Source organism: Centropristis striata, chromosome 8 (genome assembly GCF_030273125.1).
Source record: "Centropristis striata isolate RG_2023a ecotype Rhode Island chromosome 8, C.striata_1.0, whole genome shotgun sequence".
NCBI lineage: Eukaryota > Metazoa > Chordata > Actinopteri > Perciformes > Serranidae > Centropristis > Centropristis striata.
In genome coordinates, this window is record NC_081524.1 from 9,831,604 (window position 1) to 9,850,567 (window position 18,964).

The 18,964-nt window shown below is 41.3% G+C and overlaps 1 protein-coding gene across 1 annotated transcript in view; it reads right to left on the reverse strand.

The window, feature by feature from the left end:
- Window positions 1–18,264, reverse strand: part of ddr1 (discoidin domain receptor tyrosine kinase 1) — a 60,921-nt gene extending 42,657 nt beyond the window's left edge. The window contains exon 1 of the mRNA XM_059338576.1: window positions 17,934–18,264. The gene's annotated coding sequence lies outside the window, so the exon portion shown is untranslated. The remainder of the gene's footprint in view (window positions 1–17,933) is intronic.
- Window positions 18,265–18,964: the final 700 nt, after the last annotated feature.

The window sequence follows — 18,964 nt, forward strand, 5'->3', positions numbered from 1 at the left end:
TTCCCGCCCACATATACATTACACATGCACATAGAGATCTAGCCCTGAGGCTGCCGAGCACACAGGCTCAGCATCTTCATCAATATCTCAACTCCCTCAATCAAATCCTCTTAGTCCAAAGCACGTAGCCTGTCTCACAGCCATTTGTTTCTCTGTGTCTTGAATGCCGAGCTCAGCAATGGGCCAACCCCCCCAGAGGAGCAGTGCAGAGCCATATAACAAAGGCCACTTTCACACACTAATTTGTTTTTCTCTCTGGCAGCAGAATGTCGTGATACAATAATACTTTGCTGCCTTCAGAAAGGGTACAAACAGCTCGGTAATTGAAGATGGTATAATTAGCCGGCCCCATTTACTCCCAGAGAATTTCTTATTCCTTCTGTGTTCCGAACGGATTTCAAACCCGCGCTCTCTTAATAGCTGAGAGCATATTTAGAGCGCCCGGTTGAAGTGCTTGTTTGGAATAAATAACAAACAGATAAAAGCTGCAGCATCGGAGAAATGAAAGCCGAGGAGTGAGAGAGAAGGACAGATGTCAAAGTATTTTGAATTAATGGGGATGCAAACATGGTCTGTGTTAGGTTAGTGCAAAGTAAATTAATTGCTGATGTTGCATTGTTCAGTGAGTGAAACTTACTTACTAAAACACTCAGTTGACGGTTTATTTATTAATACAACTTTATGACCATTTGGGAGGCTGGAGTCATTTGGTGCTGGGATCTATAGAGGAGTGTTATTAGTTTATCTTCTTCATTATAAACGGGATGGATAAAAAATATTAGAAACATCTCTCAGTGGACACTTCAATGAAACCACAAACTAAAGCCTCCAAATGATCATGAAGTTGAATCAACAAGGGTTTTAATAATAGCTGAACATTATAATCTTCTTGAGAGGAGGATTTATTGCTGGACTGCTGTATTAGACGGCATTTATTTTAGCTTAGTGTAGCTACTGTGATAAACTGGCAGTTGAGCAATCGGTACAGTATTTTCTGGAGGTTTTCTAGCAGCACTTGCTTTTTTTCCATCAGGTGCTGCTCATCTCAACACAAAATTAAAGTTCCTTATAGCTGCTTGAACTCACTTGTGTCGAATCAGCCGAGACACCAGCTCCAGTAATGGAATCAGTGTGTGGAAGGAAAAAAACGGTATGAGAACATGGATAACTCTAGATATATAGCATATGTGAGATGTGATGTAGAATATGTGAATCATACATAAAAAAAATAAGCACATTTCACTGCTCTATCTCTCGTGCATATTTTACTTTTTAAGAAAGTGTTCGAGGAGGACTTCCAGTGGTGAAGCCAGAGGGAGGAAAGAAACCTCATGATAAGTGGAAGTCTGAAGTGGGAGTGACAGCTGGGAGAGACAGAGAGGCCAGGCTGTCTTCCCTGTAGACCCTCTGTGTTTCGGCTTCATCTCTGACTAGACTGGGACAGGCCGACAGCTGACACACAGCTGTAGTGACAGAAGATCGTAGGGAGAGGGGGGTGGCGGGGGGAGTCGTTGAGGGAGCCGGGGAGGAGGGGGAATGTATGGAAACAGAGTGAATAGTGGAGTTAGCTCAGGCGCAACAGGGTGGAGACGGTGGAACAAGAGCAGCGATGACATGGGTACATGTGTGTGTGTTTGGGAGGAGGGAGGTGGTGTAGAGAGGGTGACTTATGGCCTGGCGTGGTGTGTGTGTATGCATTGGTGCGTGGGGCGCGTATGGGCACAGAGGAGATCTCAGGGAGCCGGTGCAGCTGTCCTGAACGGGAGACACAACGCAACCGATACATGGTGCATGTGTTCCAAGCGGGGAGAGAAAGAGAGGCTGAAATCTCTTTTTTCTCATTGACGAAAAACTAGCAAGTTGTCCAAATGAGTAAGTATGTGTGTGAGTATGCCAGATGACAGAATGAATTAAATTAAATGTGAGACTCACTGGACGAAGCTGCGTGTGCAAAAAAAAATCAAAGCAGAGTATCTGATGACTGAGGCCACAAATCACCATAACAACCACCGAGGTATCAACAAACATCCTTGACAGCGTCTCGTAACTGTTTTGTCAATGGAGGGGGGAACAAGCTTAAATGAAACGTGCCACAAAGAGATGAAGGCGTTTTAAACAAGAGAAGACAAATGCTTTTGGCGAGCACGAACAAAAGTTGCCACAGCCATGCGAGAACATTGTTGTTTGAAAAGTCAAGTGGTGTTGAACAGCTGTGGTTAGAGCTCAGGGAGAGGCAGAAGGACCTGCTGTGTTCTGGAGGAGGCAGCACAGTGTGGAGTCCAATCTACACTCTCACATTTTGTCTCAGCTAATCCATACGCCGGGCTAATGAATACTTATGAGCAGCTGCTGTTTCTGTCCCACACAACAAAACACAACTGACAAGAGGGAGAGACGGAGTCAAGAGCAGAGAGACACACAGGAGAATGTTTTCAGTTAGCAGCCATTGCATCATTAAAGACAGTTTGCCAGAGTCTCTATAATTAGATTGCTTCAGTGTAAAACTGGCAGGACTGCTTTGGCACTGGTTAGCGTCTTTTCTAGAGAGACCCTCGTGTAGGAACCAAATGTTTGCATTCGTTATTCTTTCCAGTCGTACAATGAAGCCGGTCCATATGTCAGTAGTGGCCCGAAGGATTATTCAGGTGGTTTTGCATGTTTGAGCCCATTAACTGCAAACTGTGTAAGCTTTACATCACTGCTGAGAATATCGGCTTTTTCTGATTTATCACATTCCAGACAGCCGTAAGTTAGGACTGTGCCAGTGGTACAGTATAAAATCGACTTGCAGAGACTTGAAAGCTATAGTAAGAGGGTGATCAATCATAATCATTATTAAGTTCTCATTTATTTTGTTACAGTTACATAATCAGCATCCGAGACTCAAGAGAGCTGCTGAACAGTCATATTTAAAAACGGCAGAAACTTACGCGCCTTTAACGATGATTTGTTATTTCTTCATTATGACTTTGGAACAACATCATTCTTGGCAGCCAAACCTACTGATGTTGGTTGAGAGTTGTTTGAGGAAAGGCAGTATCAACCTGTCAGTCGGACCTTCAGACTGAAACATCTAATCGACTATAAGATGATGTCATGAATTGTTAAAAAACTAATGACATTCCATCAGCCTCAGCTGTACTTTGTCTATAAATTGATGATAAACAAATGTTACTATGCTGAATGTTTTGGTAACAGAACTTAACCTGCAAAACATTAGCATTGCAGCTTTGGCATTAGCCGTTTTTCCACTAAAGTCGAAGCAAATTTTGAAATGTCACATTGAAGAAAATGTGAATTAGGGATGTATCCATCAACTGGTTTAGAGCGAATAAACAAAGCTGCATAAACATACTTTGGTCAGAAGATGGCAGTGTAATGTATCGCTGTAGGCTAAACCGTTAGTAAACAGTAGAAGAAGCACAGATTGTGTGAGAAAGAGAAAAAACTCAACAAAAAACAGGTTGCCAATCGGACAACTTTGGCCACCGACAAGAGGAAATGGAATTGGATTCAATTGGGCAACTTATAATTGTTCTTTCATGTCAGCTCGTCTTGACCGGCAGAGCAGAAACAGCTGATCAGTCATGAGAGTTAAATCCTCGCTACATCAGAACTTCTCCAGAAACTGTGTTTCCATCTCCTGTTTAGTATATTAACTATTTAAAAAAACAAAACAAAAAAAAAAACACCTCAAGCGAGCGTAAAAACTTTTATGCACATCAAATTTCAGTGTTTCCATCGAGCTTCTCTCATCCAAATTCCTAGAAATTCCTTGATGGAAACATGACTACTGTGAGCATGTTAGAATGGACTTGGGTGCACCGCTGCAGAATAAATACCAGCTAAACAAAAGTTTGTTTATTTACTTATTAATTGAAGGTGTCACTTTAACCCCTGCACACACACAAGCTCAATCTATAAAAATGAACTGTGTGTGACCATCCTGATGAGTAGATGAACATTAATTAAGGTTATAGATCCTGACAGATCCAGTATCTCTCCTAGAGATAGAGAGACACTTTTAAAGAGAATGGGAGATGACAGCCTGATTGGATTATGATGATGATTAATGAAGAGACTAAATACAACCTCTTTGCCCCCAGTGCCTTACTTTGCACTCAGATTAAGCACCGCTGAACTAGCAAAAGTGGATTTGGACACGCCCCAAATGCACTTGTGCTGTGCACTTTAGACCATGTGCTTTAAATCTTTTAAAAGGGGTCCATTGTCTGACTACTGTTAAAACAAACCCTTCCAATGTATTTGTCCCCAAAGGCCAGAGGGTTTAGCAGCCAAGAGTGCAACATAAAACAAACATGAAATACATTAGTCAGAGTAAGAGACTCAGCAGCACAACATCAATAGAGGAGCATAATCATCGGAACAGCAATAAGAACAATACATGATGACTAATAGTATCCTGTCATCTGTTAGTCACATAAACACGACCAGCAAAGCATTGTAATCAAGATAATAAAACATCAATGGAATCATCCAGTGGCAACAACATAATAAGAGATCAACATGAACATCATCCTACAAGTAGGCTTTAATATCCCTATGAATATTTTCCCTGACTTTATGGGATGACAGTGTGTTTGTATCTGCTTGTCTTGACTCATGGGAATCTGCGGCCGCTGCCTGAGGGTCGGGGCTCAAACTCCTGATGTGGCGTCACACAGGATGAGATTATTTTTCCTCTCCACCACCTGACTGTTATACAGAACACATTCTGCTGGACACACATCAATTTGCTGCCTGTATTCCCTATTTAACCAATGCATTCTTGGGTTTAATATTAACACTGCCTAACCAACAGATGAGGAAACAGGTTCAACTTGATCCAATGTAGGAGTTGTAGAAGTGAGACTTCTTGAAACTTTGTGAGTTTTCCTGGGCAGAGAAGTCGTTGTTGACCTCTCCTGAAAGCCATTTCAGTGTTCCATTCAAAAGTGGGATTGTTATCGCTGATTGAACTGAGTTATTTATAGCTGACAACAGATTCCACCTCTTGACCCTCGATAATGGTGCTCCTGAGTGGAAGGAGGAGGATGTCTGAAGTGGTCTGAAATCAGTGTCTGTTATCTTAGACACATTGACTTGGAGGAATATGCTGCACAATTTGAAAATAATAGTAAACCACGGGCCCATGAGTTCATTTATCAGTATAAGGAGATTTAACTATACATTCATCATTCACAAACTTCAGGATTTATCAGTCCTTTAACAGCCTGTTTAAATCCCCTCCTATCTCACCTGCATTAAAATGTGATGAAAAGTACTGACAAAAACTGCATGCTTACTATGATGGATCACCTATTATAAGGATGTTTTACAGCAGATATGTGCAAGGTAAAACCAGCGTCGCCCCATTATGCCCAATTATGGGCACTTCTGGTTACAAAAAAAGCAAGATAGTGACCGACAAAAATGCCAAAATCAAGGTCAACTGTAGTCCACAAACAGATGGGTGACCTCCAGTGGTGGGATTTAAATAAGTACATTTACTTAAGTACAATTCTGAGGTACTCTACTTGAGTATTTTCATTTTATGTAACTTTATACTTTTTACTCCACTACATGTAGCTGCCGACTTTAGTTCCTTTTCAGGTGGAGATTTAACCCAAAAAGGTGATTCATTTAGAGTGATTAGACATTCTTTTAAATAAAAAACCTCATAAAAGTTTATTAAGTAGTTAAAATGAGCCCTATCTTGAGAAATTAAAACCCTGCTTACATAAATGCATCAATAATAATAATCAAGTAATATATTTGTCATATATAAAATCTTAGTGGGTTCATTCTGCCTAACGAGTACTTTTACTTTTGCTGCTTTAAGTACATTATGATGCTACTTTTGTACTTTTACCGAAGTAAGTTTTGAATCTAGGACTTTTACTTGTAGTGGAGTAATTTTACAGTGTGGTATTAGTACTTTTAATTCAGTGAGAGATCTGAATACTTTTTCCACCACTGGTGACATCCCAGTGGCTATGCCCACCTCTATTATAATATACAGTCATGAAAAAAAATATTAGACCACCCTTGTTTTCTTCAGTTTCTTGTTCATTGTAATACCTGGTACAACTAAAGGTACATTTGTTTGGACAAATGATAATGATAACAACAAAAATAGCTCATAAGAGTTTGATTTAAGAGCTGATATCTAGACATTTTCCATGGTTTTCTTGATAATAACCAAAATCATTATCAAGAAAACCATGGGAAATGGCAAAATCCATTACAATGAACAAGAAACTGAAGAAAACAATGGTGGTCTACCATTTTTTTCAATGACTGTACAGGAAAATAACTGTTGCATAAAAGCTACAAAATGTATCTAAAATGTAATGGAATAAATAAAACATGGCCAAGGGTTATAAAATAGATGAATTTAAGTTTATATGTTAAAAGTCTTGTTTCTTGGCTGTTATGTCTTTCTCGACATTGTGTGGAGTCTCCAATGACAGAGACATAGAGTAACACACTGCTGCTGTTAGACATGACTAATGGCAGCTGGGAGACAGAAAGTATCGAGCTCTTTGTTTTGGATTTCCGCCTGTGTGTGAGGACGCTGGTGAGGTCGTACGCACCACTACCCTCTGAGTACTGGAGAGAAGGAAGCACAAATTAATCTTCAAACTTCCCAACACTTTGAAGGGTGAGGCTTTGCCAGCCGCAGAAACAAGGTCATTTCACGGCTTTCCTGTAAACAGGCTTGTTTCGGTGTGACTCGGGGACGGTGTGTATTTAGTGCTGATCCCTGTGGGGCCACTGTTTCCTTATTTTTACTGAAGACCCACTACAAGGGGCCGACAGGCTGGCGAGGGTTTGGCTGCACAAATGTGTCCACGGGGTTCCTTTTTTCATCTTCTACATCAAGAAATTCCTTCAGCTTAGTTAGGCTGAATATTAAAATATAACTCAGTTATATTTCCTTCACTCAAGGCTTGGAAAACACAAATCTATTCCCCTCTAAGTCAGTGAAGATGAAGGCTGGAGACTTTGCTCTTAAAACTGAAAATACAGGCGGTACCCTTCTAGTAATTACCTACACTGACATTAACAAATGATGCATAATACATCAGGGCGCTGGTGATATGCCCGACTATTGGTCATAGTCCTGGTCATCCTTGGTCATCAAATTGCACAGCTGTGTGTCACAATATTCATCTATACAAGGAAGTGCCAGTCACTACTGAGGAATCTGATCTTCTTGAGCTTTACCAGAGGTCGAGGAAGCAGGAGAGAAGAATGAATGAGTCACTTAAACAGGGTAATGAGAGCTGAAGGAGAAGGCAGAGACGGTGGCAGAGTCAGAAAAACAAATTAAACAGCAGCAACAAGAAGAGGAGAAAGTGGAGCATGTGACTAAAGGATAACTGAAGGAGGTGATGAATCACGATGAAACACTGAAGGAAGCATGGTAAGGGGATTGTAAATGAAAAAAACCTGTTTCCAGGAATAGTCAAGTTGTGCTGAACATCATATGACTCACTGAACCAGCTCAGCTTTCACCCACAAAACACCCAATTTCAAATAACCTCCTGGTGGCACAGACAAAGCAGGGCAGCGCGGTGCAGCAACACACCTTATCACAAATCTAATTCACAAGCTAACACCGGTGTTAGTTTAACGCAGAGGCTCAGGAGCCAAGACTCGAGGGTGGTGCAAAAACGGCAAGGAAAAAAAATGAATGTAATAAAGTCAGGTTCATTAGCATGCAGCTACACAAAGCTGAAATCGATCATAACTAAAGCGGGAACCTTCCATCTTCTCCCTTCACTGCCTGCTCTGTGCTTGGAAGCGAGTCCACTTGGCCCCTCAGTCCACACCAGTTGCAGCATTGCTCAGCATATCTGCATGGCGGACAGAGACAAATGGTGACTGATTACCACAGGTTGGTCTGGCAAATGAAGAATGCCCTTCATCAGTAGCAGCCGCACAACCCTATTTGAATGTGGGGGGGACACACAAAGCATTACATCAAAGTTGTAGCCATGAACACATTTTTCTTTTGGTTTTCTGTACTTTTTTTTGTTGGGCCCCAAGAAACATTAAGGGAGAAAGTAACTCAATTTGTGGGGGTGGCATACATCACAGCCACACACCGAGACAAGTTGAAAACTAACATAAACTGGATATAGTACCCTGAAAATATAGATTATAATAGAGGTGGGAATCAGCAGAGGCCCTATGATACGATTTTGCCCCGATACTTGAGTCACGATGCAATATTATTGTGATTTTAACCATTTTGCGATATGGTATTGCGATACAATATATTGTGATTTAACTGTTTAGCTGCATTTTGTGTCCACAAAATTAAATTAAATCAAGAATTGAGTGAATAAGCAACTGACCAACAAAGTATTCAGTCAAACTGAACTGAACTGATATCAAACATGTATGGACGACAATAATTGCAGCATTTTAACAATGCAAGTTGCAACTTTTGCAAAATTAATTGCGCAACCCTTTCAGCAACTAGGAAATGTGGAATTAAGTTACTTTACCTTTAAATTAAACAAGAAGCCTTACTGATTCTAAGAACCATAGAATTCACTTCATATTTTCCATTAATATGTTAAAAAATATAGACACTTAGCGGCCTTGAATCGATATGATATTGCCACACAAAATATAACAATACTATGTTTTATCGATTTTTTCACCCACTTCTACTAAAAATGCACATGAAAGTGAGACCACACAAGAACACGGTTTTAAAAGCTGGTTATTTAAGATCAAGTTGGAGTTCAAATATTCCAATACCTGAACTTGCAGATCGGCAGACACGAGTACTGATCCAATTATTTTTTTTACAGCTGTACACGACTACAGTTATCTAAACTTTAGACTTCCTCTTCAATACATGTCTGTCAGTATTCAGATGTGAAAAATGAGGTACTTTCATTGCATACATCCCAGGTATCCGCATACGAACACATTTCAGCCCTGCTAAAAGAACCTCTGTCGCTTCAGCAGAATTTGTCTGGTCTTTCTTTCGGCTTAGATGCAAGTAAAAAAAAAAGGTAAGCTTCATTTTGTGCATGTGTGCGCTGCCTAGGAAGTAATTGTTACAATTGTGTTTTACAATATCTGTTTTATTTATGTTTTATACTATGTGTTTTTACATAGTACATATTTGTATACTCCTGCACTGAGTATTGCACTTAATTTTGTTATGCATTGCATAATGATAAATAAAATATTCTATTCTAATTGACATGGATGTATGGATGTGATATGATTGCCATTATTGTTCTATGACCTGGCTGAGATTTAAAAAAACAAACGTTCTTTTACTATCTAGTTTGACAGTCAGCCAGAACTAAAAAAAAAAAAAGAAGAACGTAAAGGAATAAATAACATGTGAAACTCTCAACAGAGAACTTGTTTTTTCCAGATCCAGGTTTCTCACTTCTCTCTCATCTCTGTTTAGACTTGCACCTGCACGGTATGACTGACACGTGTTGTTGCTGTTCCTTTGTAGCATTAATAATCTGGCACGACACATGACATTGTGATATTGGATCAGTGCATAGACTTGTGTGCTCGTCGATACCTGATCCAGCATTTCAGGCTGAATCAGAGGCATTTCCAATATCAATATCAATATGAGAGCACCTCTAGATGGAGGGCTGAGCCTGTAGGAGGCTGCATGATGCATCTGTCATAGTGAACGTGTTTGCTGCAGCTCAGTTGTACCTGGTAGAGCTAGAAAAATACATGAGCAGCTTTAGCTTATTGCAGACAGGATATATGATTAATAATAAGATTGGCCAGAGATGTTTATTTGCTAACTTAGAAACTGTGCCTCAATTATGTAGTTCATGGGAAATCGTTGGCAAAGTTTATTTTAACTTTAAAATGTCCTGAGCAGTTTATATAGTGGTGACAAATCTATAAAAGGGAAACTTTGTGTCATTACAGTGTGGGTAGTATATAAGCGCTTGGCTTCCCTCTGTGTTGCCGGTGCCCAGAGCTCCCTGCTTATTTAGCAGCAGTCTGCCGATTGAAGCAAAAACATATTTAGGGTAAATAAAGTGAAAAATTTAAACATGAATATGAGCATAATAATATATAATAATAATAATAATAATAATAATAATCCCAAAACAGCACAATATACAGAAGCTACTTAATTATGAAATAATCATGTAGAGCTGTTAAAACAGTAAAATAAAGTAATTACTATACATCTTAAGTCGAAATTCTGAATATTTATAGTGGCTTTAAATCAATTGTTGCTCACTATTAAGTTTGGGACATAGCATGAACATGTCTATCAGATTGTTTAAATTCTTAAACTAAAATGCAGTTCATGAGTTTGTTTGGTCTTTACTTATTTTTAGCTTTCAACAGGCTAAATACTGCAAATGAGTCACAATAATAAATGTATAAAACATTCAGGTCTTGCCTTAGCAAACCACTGTTTGTGTCTATGTGTCTAATTCGTTGTCTGCAGAAGACAGTTGATCCAGAACCTCTTTTGCAGTCTGCACCACGATGTTCCAGTGATCTGAGAGCAGTTGTTTGTACATTTATTCATTCAAGGCAGCTGATTTGTTCAGTCCATGTGCCAATGAAAAGCTTGTTGAGAAACTGTTGACACTTGCACTGACAATCATGAGTCAGATATAAAAAAAAACACACCCAGGTAGATCCAGAAAGTGTTTATGTAGCTTCAGGCCTGCAGTACAAACACAAGATTAGGTTTGGATTGTTTTTATAATTATAGTTGTATCATTGTGCTCCAATATTATGGCATCTGCAGAGGCAATCAGAAGGAAAGAAGCCTAATCAGATAAATAACAGTAACAATGCAGAAGGAGGTTGTCTGGCTGAAACGCTGTCTGAAAAGACTGTACTAGAACAAAACAAAATAAGATGTTCTGAGACGGCTAAAATGTGACAAGGAAAGAACTGTGAATGCAACACCAAAAAAAAAATCCCACCAAGTGAAGGCCTTGTTAGCACCTCGAGCAATCAGCGAGATCTGCACAGAGTCGGCAGTTCATTAGCTGCATCGTGTGAATCACAGAGCGAAGCCCTTTCTTTATGCACGACAGTAGAAGACAGTGTATTAGAAGTTTTTTCGGGGGCGACTGGTTTTTGACTGACAGAAACTGGAACACAGTTTTAGTTCTCAGGGCTTGAAGCTTCATACATGTCAGAACATGTAGTTTAACTGTTCTCAGCTCTTTTTTCTCTGTATAATGTGTCTGGAATGAAAGGAGTGGCATTTCACTTTCTTGTGAAAGTGATTTAATGAGAGACCTTTCTCACGTACATTAAAAAGTTTGAAGTTGGAGTTTCATGCTGCTGCATGAAAACGAGCCTTCACCACTACAGCGAGGGAAGATTAGTTCGGAGTCTGACCTGAGTTAAAGTGTGGGTGTAAAAATGATAATGAGAATCTCGCAGATATGTGGCAGCAGAGTGTACGGATGGTTCTGGTGTGACATCGAAGACGTCACCGAGGCCGTTTTTAGGGCTGCAGTGTGATGGGAAGCCGCAGCCCAATTCCCTGAGTTTAATTTGCACAGTCCCACTGCCACCTGTCAGAGAACAAGTGAGAAGGAGAGGGGAGGATGGGCTGAAAGGAGAAAGGAGAGGCATGTGACAGCACAGTGCTACTCTCACAATGAGCAGAGAGAAAACGGCCACGGACCGAGATACAGGAACAGGGACAGACAGGGAGAAGAATGCCATGGTGGAGGAAAATTCCCTCCAATATCCAAACCATGAGGCTGGGGATGACAAAGCGACCGTGGGACAAAAGCAACTCTTTGCCCGCAGGAGGGTGAGAATTATTCATCCAACGAGCAGCTATTGAAACAGAGAGAGGGAACAGGAGAAGGGAGGGAGGGAAAGAAGGAGGGATGGCCTGGAGAGAAACAGAACGAAGCAGAAAGAGAGACCAGGTCAGACAGGAATGAGTTCAGCAACACTCAGCACTTTGAGTCAAAGTGAGAAAAAACAGTCAGACTGAACCCAGCCCTCTCACAGATGTCTTCTTCTCATTTCTAATGAATGACAGCTGAGCAGAGAGAAAGAGATTTTCAGACGTCTTTTTGAGCCGTTTTATGTTTAGCTACTGCAGCGGGCAAATAAAAAAAAAAAGTGCACTCACAGAAAAGAAAATTTGGATCCAGAAAGTGTTGTAACCTGATTAATCTAAAGTCTGGGCTTTGCAGAAACTCTAGCCACACTCTCAAAACACACACGCTGTTAAAAGCCTCAGGCACAGGCCGTTACCTCTATCACGCTTTCAGTCCTCCTCCTCCCTCTCAGCAGAAAAAGAGCCTCCTATAAAGAGCTAAATTACACATCACACAACAGTTTCCTGATGCTAATATGCCCCTCCAAACCCCTGGGAGGGAGGGACAGGCATGTCCGCCCCACTCAGCGCGGATGTCACTACATTTCAAATTCACCACACGAAGAGAAGACATAATATTAAAAGAGAAAGCCACCTTTGATGTTCAACACAATTTTCTTCCATATTCCGATGGTTTCAAAAGCACTTACTTTGCCAGGAGCCATTAGTAATTATTAGTGATATACTGAGCCGCGAGAGGCACGGTGTGTGCTCGCAACTCAAGAAGAAAACATCACCAGGGTGTGAGGATTTGAGCAGAGATGAAAAAAAAACACTGAAAAGAAAGAAAGAAGGAGAAGGGGAGAGAACAGAGCACACACTGGCTTTTAAGTCTGAGAGTTTCCATCTTTCATAAGGTTCGTCTTTTTTTTTCCAGAAGCAATAACTTCGACTTTCAGTTGTTGGCGAGACGTGTGAAAGAACAGTACGTGATTCACGGTTGGTTTCAGCCCACAGGATTCACCATTAAAACCCAGCACTCATCAGATCATTGACTTAACTCAACATCGTAACGTTTGAAGGGCAAATCGACTAATTTTTCACATCAAAGTGTGTTTACCGGTGATGAGATGATCTGCTGCATGTGATAAAAGTTTCATAAAGACTTCAGAGGCTTCAGAGGGAGACCTATCAGACCTCTGTGATCTGCTCCTCATAAGTGTTTGAGAGTAGCTGCTCAAGGCTCAGCTGCTCCCAGTATAACCAGAGCTGGGTAAAAATGTAGATACCAGTACCTAGGCCTGTCACGATAACACATTTTTTAGGACGATATATTTTGCGAGGAACTATCACGATAAATTATAGTATTGTTGTATCGATGTTGTTTTAGTTTTATAACGAAATTAAAGCATAATAAGTTTAAGTCTCAAGTAATCTTGAGAATATTAAACATTGGAATTGAAATGTGGAAAAAATATATAATTAAAATATCCTAGATAAACAAAACAAATAAATAAACTACAACCAAAACAAATAAAATAGACTTTCAGGCTTGCAATGAGATAACCATTATGTATTATATTGTTATTATATTATTAAAATAACATAGAAACAGCTGGAATGGCTACTTGGGAAATATAGGTTTTTTTCAGCAATTCGTACTGCCTGTCAAACATTTGCAGGATTACTCTAAACACAACACAAAAAAGCACAAAAAGTCACGCATGTACACACAATATATTGAGTCAAGTAAAAACTATCGTGTCTATTTTTATATATTGAACGATTAGTCAATATAGTAATTATCGTGACAGGCCTACCTGTACCAATAAATGTACAGATAAAGTACCTCATTTGATACCTTGTTTATTTTCACCCATTCTGTGAGTGGAAGCATTCAGTTGTGTAAAACGCCACTCCTCCTCCTCATCCAAATGATTTTTACTCACTTACTTAATACATTACACACTGAACTGTCAGCTCCATCAAATAAACTGCTCTCGACTGCAGACTGTAGGGGTTCTGGCTGCTGCAGTGGTGGGCCAATGATGCATTGCACTGAATCGAAGCAGCGCTGACAGTGATTGGCTGCAACGAAAAACCCAATAAAAAGTCTTTTTTTCTAGATCTGGGTACAAAACGGACAGGAAACAGGATGCAGAGACATTTCAGTAAAGTAGTACTTCTTACTGGGTTGTTTCAGTCAAAACTTACCAAAGTACCAATGTCCAGCATTGTGTATCACACACCCAAATCTCAGAGCAAACCACTCATTTGCCAGGTTTTGACAAGTAAGAATGCATAAAAAAAAGATAGTTGCTGCGTCAGATTTGATCCTTTTGTTTTAAACTGTCCAACAAAGTCTGACAACGTTACAGGAGTGCAATGCAGTGCAATCAGTGCAGTTCTCTTTTAGTGAGAGTATTTTATTATTAAAGAGTCATAAAACATGTAACACTGTTGAGAAATTGCACATTACGAAGCAGTTTTTTGCCAACTTCTACATTTTTTAAACTTTTGTCCTAATGAATTGTATTATTTCAGTGCAGTGCCAGTTCAAAACATGCCTCTTAAGAACTTCAAACTCGAACACTGTGCTTCTTTGGGTCCTAAACAATACACCTGCCATGACATAGGTGTGTCACACACCCAAATGGCACCCAATCACAGTCAGAAAAAGCAGTGAATACACTCTGGTTCACAGGAAACAACACCAGGGGTAGACTTTGTCATTAGGCAAGGGAGGCAACTGCCTGTGGCCCCAGTCAAAGTAGTAGTGAATAGTAAAACATAAAGCAAGTCTTAAATTTAACAATGTCTGTCCTTGGAAATACAAACGCCAAGTGTGAAGAAAGACAGACAGACAGACAGACAGACAGACAGACAGACAGACAGACAGACAGACAGACATTAGCACCTCACTATTAAGTTTGGGACATAGTCAGTCTTGCAGAGACAGGAGGCATCAAGCTAAGGTCCTGAGATACCCTGATAAGAAAGTGTGACAATTTCTTTGAAGAAGCCTCAGCAGCCAAAATATAACCCCAGTTCACTTGCATCCAAGCAGCAACATTGTTATCTAAGCAGGGCACCGTCGACGGGAAGAGCAAACAGATAAATGAGGAGACTCACAGGGACGAGAGGAGAAGGTTGGCTGAGGGTGAGATGGATGAGGGGAGGAAGGAGGGGGAGGAGGATAAATGAAACATCTAGTGCTGCTTCAAAGGAAATAGGGAGATAGAAGATGAAGAGGGAGAGTGTGTGCTCCATGTTAGATGTAGAGAGAGCGAGACAGATTGTCAGAATGATCAATTAGAGGATCAAAGGTATGCAGGATGTCAGGGTGGGATGGAGGGCTAATCTGAGAGAAGCTAGGACTTTGGAGTTGGAGATTCACTGAGAGGAAATCAAATAAAGATTTGAGAACTTAGTGACAACTAAAGCCTGAGAACAGCCCAGATCACGCTTTGAAGTGTCACCACCCATTACTCGATGAATTGGTTCCTCTGACAGTCTCGTCGAGCTCGCTCTCCATGTGACCACACATTCGCCAAATGCAATTGAAAAGTCCAGCTGTCTAGACTTGATGGGAAATTGGTTTAGAAAAACAGGGTGGACAGTTGAGTCCTGCTTTCAATTGGTTTTATTTCCCATTTGAAGGGGACCACAGAGAGTGGAGGAAAGTAAGCGTGGCGTGTCCGTGAACTTAGATGAATTTTTTTCACTGCTCTTGCTTGGTCTGTCGGGAGCCAATTAAGAGCAAACACAGAATTTAGTGGAGTTTCAGCCTAATGTATGCTTATCGTGAGAGAAGTCACATAAAAGGCCGTTCTTATGGATGACAGCACCATTATCATCATTGTGCTCTTTCTTGTGGTTAACTAGCCACATTGGCCACATCACCATAAAGATCAGGCGACTGTGCAGGACATGCAATTCAGTTATTGTGCAGGATCTGCCTTTTGGTTCTGAATTCGTATCCACCTGCTAAGAGTCTTTTCAGAATGGTCAACAACCAGAAACACAAAGACAAAGTCACAAAGCACCAAAACAATGACGCAGATAGCAGACAACAGACTGAGGTCAATGATCAACCACACTACACACACCAGTGTTCCCATTGTGGAGACCAAATCCTGCTTCTCTGTTTGTGTGTATGTAGAGTCACACAACAACATAAGACAAAGCTGAAGAAAAAAACGTAATTGTTTCTTGTCTTGTAGAGAAAAACATTTCAAGACTTTTGTTGCGGAGTCTAAAAATGTCTTCAGACTGAAACAAAACAAACGCACAGACAGTGGCAGACAAATTACTTTGCTCTGTGCATAAGTCTTCACAAATGATATTATGCAATTAATGTCATTGACTCCTAAGCCTGCCAAGAGACAAATCAATACAAAAAAAACTGTGTGTGCATGCGTAATTATACTCACATAACTGATCTATCCAACTATTTCATATATTCTGCGTCTCCTCTGCTGGACTGCACAGCTGAGAAAAAAGCAGCTATGCAGGGCCAACGGGTCCCGTGGGATGCTGTGGGAGACTCAGCAGCCAGATGCCCATTAGACAGAAATCCAGCAGACCTGTGTTTGTCGTGAGGGACTGTGTACCCTCCTCACTTTATGCCCCTGCCTTTGCTACGGAGTCAGAGAGGGAGGGATGGGGAGAGAGAAAATTGCCTTTTATTGCCTCTCTGTCTATTGGCAAATAGCACAGGCACCCCCGCCTCCTCCTCCTAACAGTCTAACAATGCTACACCTCCTCTGGACTGCCTGCTCAGTCCCCCCAGCCAGCAAACTACAGAATTTCATGTGGTGGGAAAGGTGACTGCCCGCTGCACTGCACACCTACTGAAGCCCATTGTTAACTCCTCCATCAGGCCACCTCCGCCTCTCTGCAGGCACTAAGGCATGCACAAACACACAGGAACAAGCTGGCAACAGAAACACATGCAATAACGCCCACATTTTCACCTCTATCTATTCCTGACACAAACAAACTGAGGCAGAAAAGCTGAAAATATGCAGTTTCTCAGCAGAACTTTTTATTGATTCCTGCACCATCCCGTTCACAGGGAAGACGCGTTGCATTTATTAAACCTCATGATTGATTCACTCTCACTATCTCTTTCATCTGACTCATAAAAAACTCAAAATGTGCATTCAGTTCAAAGTCCAAACCTTTTGGCAGCTCCTCAGAGTTTGACAATGTTTTCTGTATCAACACTGGTTCTCCAGCCTTGAACCACCCTGCTATGTTTCCAGGTTCAGTTCTGGTAACTGATTAGCTCCCAAAAGGAAGAACAGCAACATCTAAGGCCAGAGGTGAATGAAACCAGAGCAGGATGGTCTCATTGGAGGTCACCTGTGGTGCTGTGAGGCCACAGGGTTAATGATGGGTGTGATGACCAACACCTGGATGCTTGGAGGTCTAAACATTGGACATTTTACACACCCATTCATCAAGATTTAAAGCCCAGAATGTCAATAAGTAACACTTTTGTTTGACTTGTGAGGCTGGTGTGTGTTTCTGTGAATGAGGTGAATGAGTTTAGCAGACTGCGAAGAGAGGCATGACTGATGACAACCAACCCCATATTGGTTTGTGCCCATCAGACTGGGGAAAGATTAGGGATGATCCCGAGCAGGATGGAAGAAACAAAAGATAAATGTGTGGAAGCAACGGTCTGGCACAAGTGAGGACTTTGAACAATGTTTCCTCTGCTGCCAAGGGTATACATTTAGCAAGATGTTGATCAGTTTGAACTGAGTCTGGACCATGATGTACACTGTCAGAATATTTCAGCTACGCAGTATAAATGCCACTATGTATCTGCCACGCAAACGTGCAGAGACCCCGGGCGCAACTTACACCTCATAAGCGCTTCCCAGCAGTCGGTGGCCGGCGTCCAGAGCTGCCGTGCCCGCCTCACACCGAGACTTGTAGACGCCAAGCCACAGACAGACACACAGACATACACACAGACAGACATACACACAGACAGACAGCTGGAAATATCCGCTGTAATATTATTATAGCCGCTTATTATGGACTACGGAGGAGAAACGCGCGGAGCGTTTAAAAGGAGTTCCGTACTTACCTAAAAAGACACAGAGAAGTGCGCGTTGACAGCAGTCCAAACTTTTACACGAAGTCTCTGTCAGACAAAGTGTGTTTTGTCCTGAACAACACAAGTCCGCTGAATAATCCAAACGCTGCTGTGGAGCAGTTGTTGCGCTCAGTGAACGACCTCTGTCCAAACTCGGAAAACAACAATTTATCCGAAAACTGCTGAACGCACCGGCTGGTATTTTATTATATTAAACCCGCAGCCTGACTCTCACTGAACACTCTTGTTGTTTTAAAAACTTGTCCACAATGAGGGAGAATATAAAAGAAAAGAGAGCGAGAAACCGTCCAGGGTCCCTGCTCCTCGGCCCCTCTATGAATCTGAGCCCCGTCAGCTCTAACCTCAGTCCGGGCTCAGCAGCCGGGCCAGCAGGCGCCACCAGGTGCTCATTTACATAACTGCACCGGCTGTGTCCAATCACAGCCCCGAGCAAGGTGTCTGATTGAATATTCCAGCAGGAGCAGCGTCCAATCAGAGCTGCCTGTGGGCGGGAGCTGTGACCCTAACAACACTGTAGAATTAAATTCAACGTGAAGCCGTTTGGGGGCGATGGGAGTTTCTTTGTTACAGGAACGCTGAGATTTGGGGAATATGACATATGATACAGCAGCACGCAGACTGCTTTCACCTTGTTAACCCTTTGCATGTAAGAAAAAGTCGCTTTGCTGTTTTAAAACGGATTCTTTGATAATATAAACTTGTAAACTCACTTAAATGATCTGTTCTGCCTCTCTGCATCTGGCCTGGGTCATTTAATGTGGAGACACAGCTCTGTACCTCGGTATTTACCTCTAAAGGAAACTTTATTACAGAGTATTGGTGGTGTAACTGTATACCATTACTGCCCCTGGGCTATAATGACTCAGATTGAAGGCTTTGCTGTAAAACAGCACTGGAGCTGGAACAGGGAGAGCTGTTGATATGGGACCCTGAGGCAAAGCAGGAGTGGAATGGGAATTCATGTTTTAAAAGAGCCACATGTGTGTGTATGTTTATGCTGG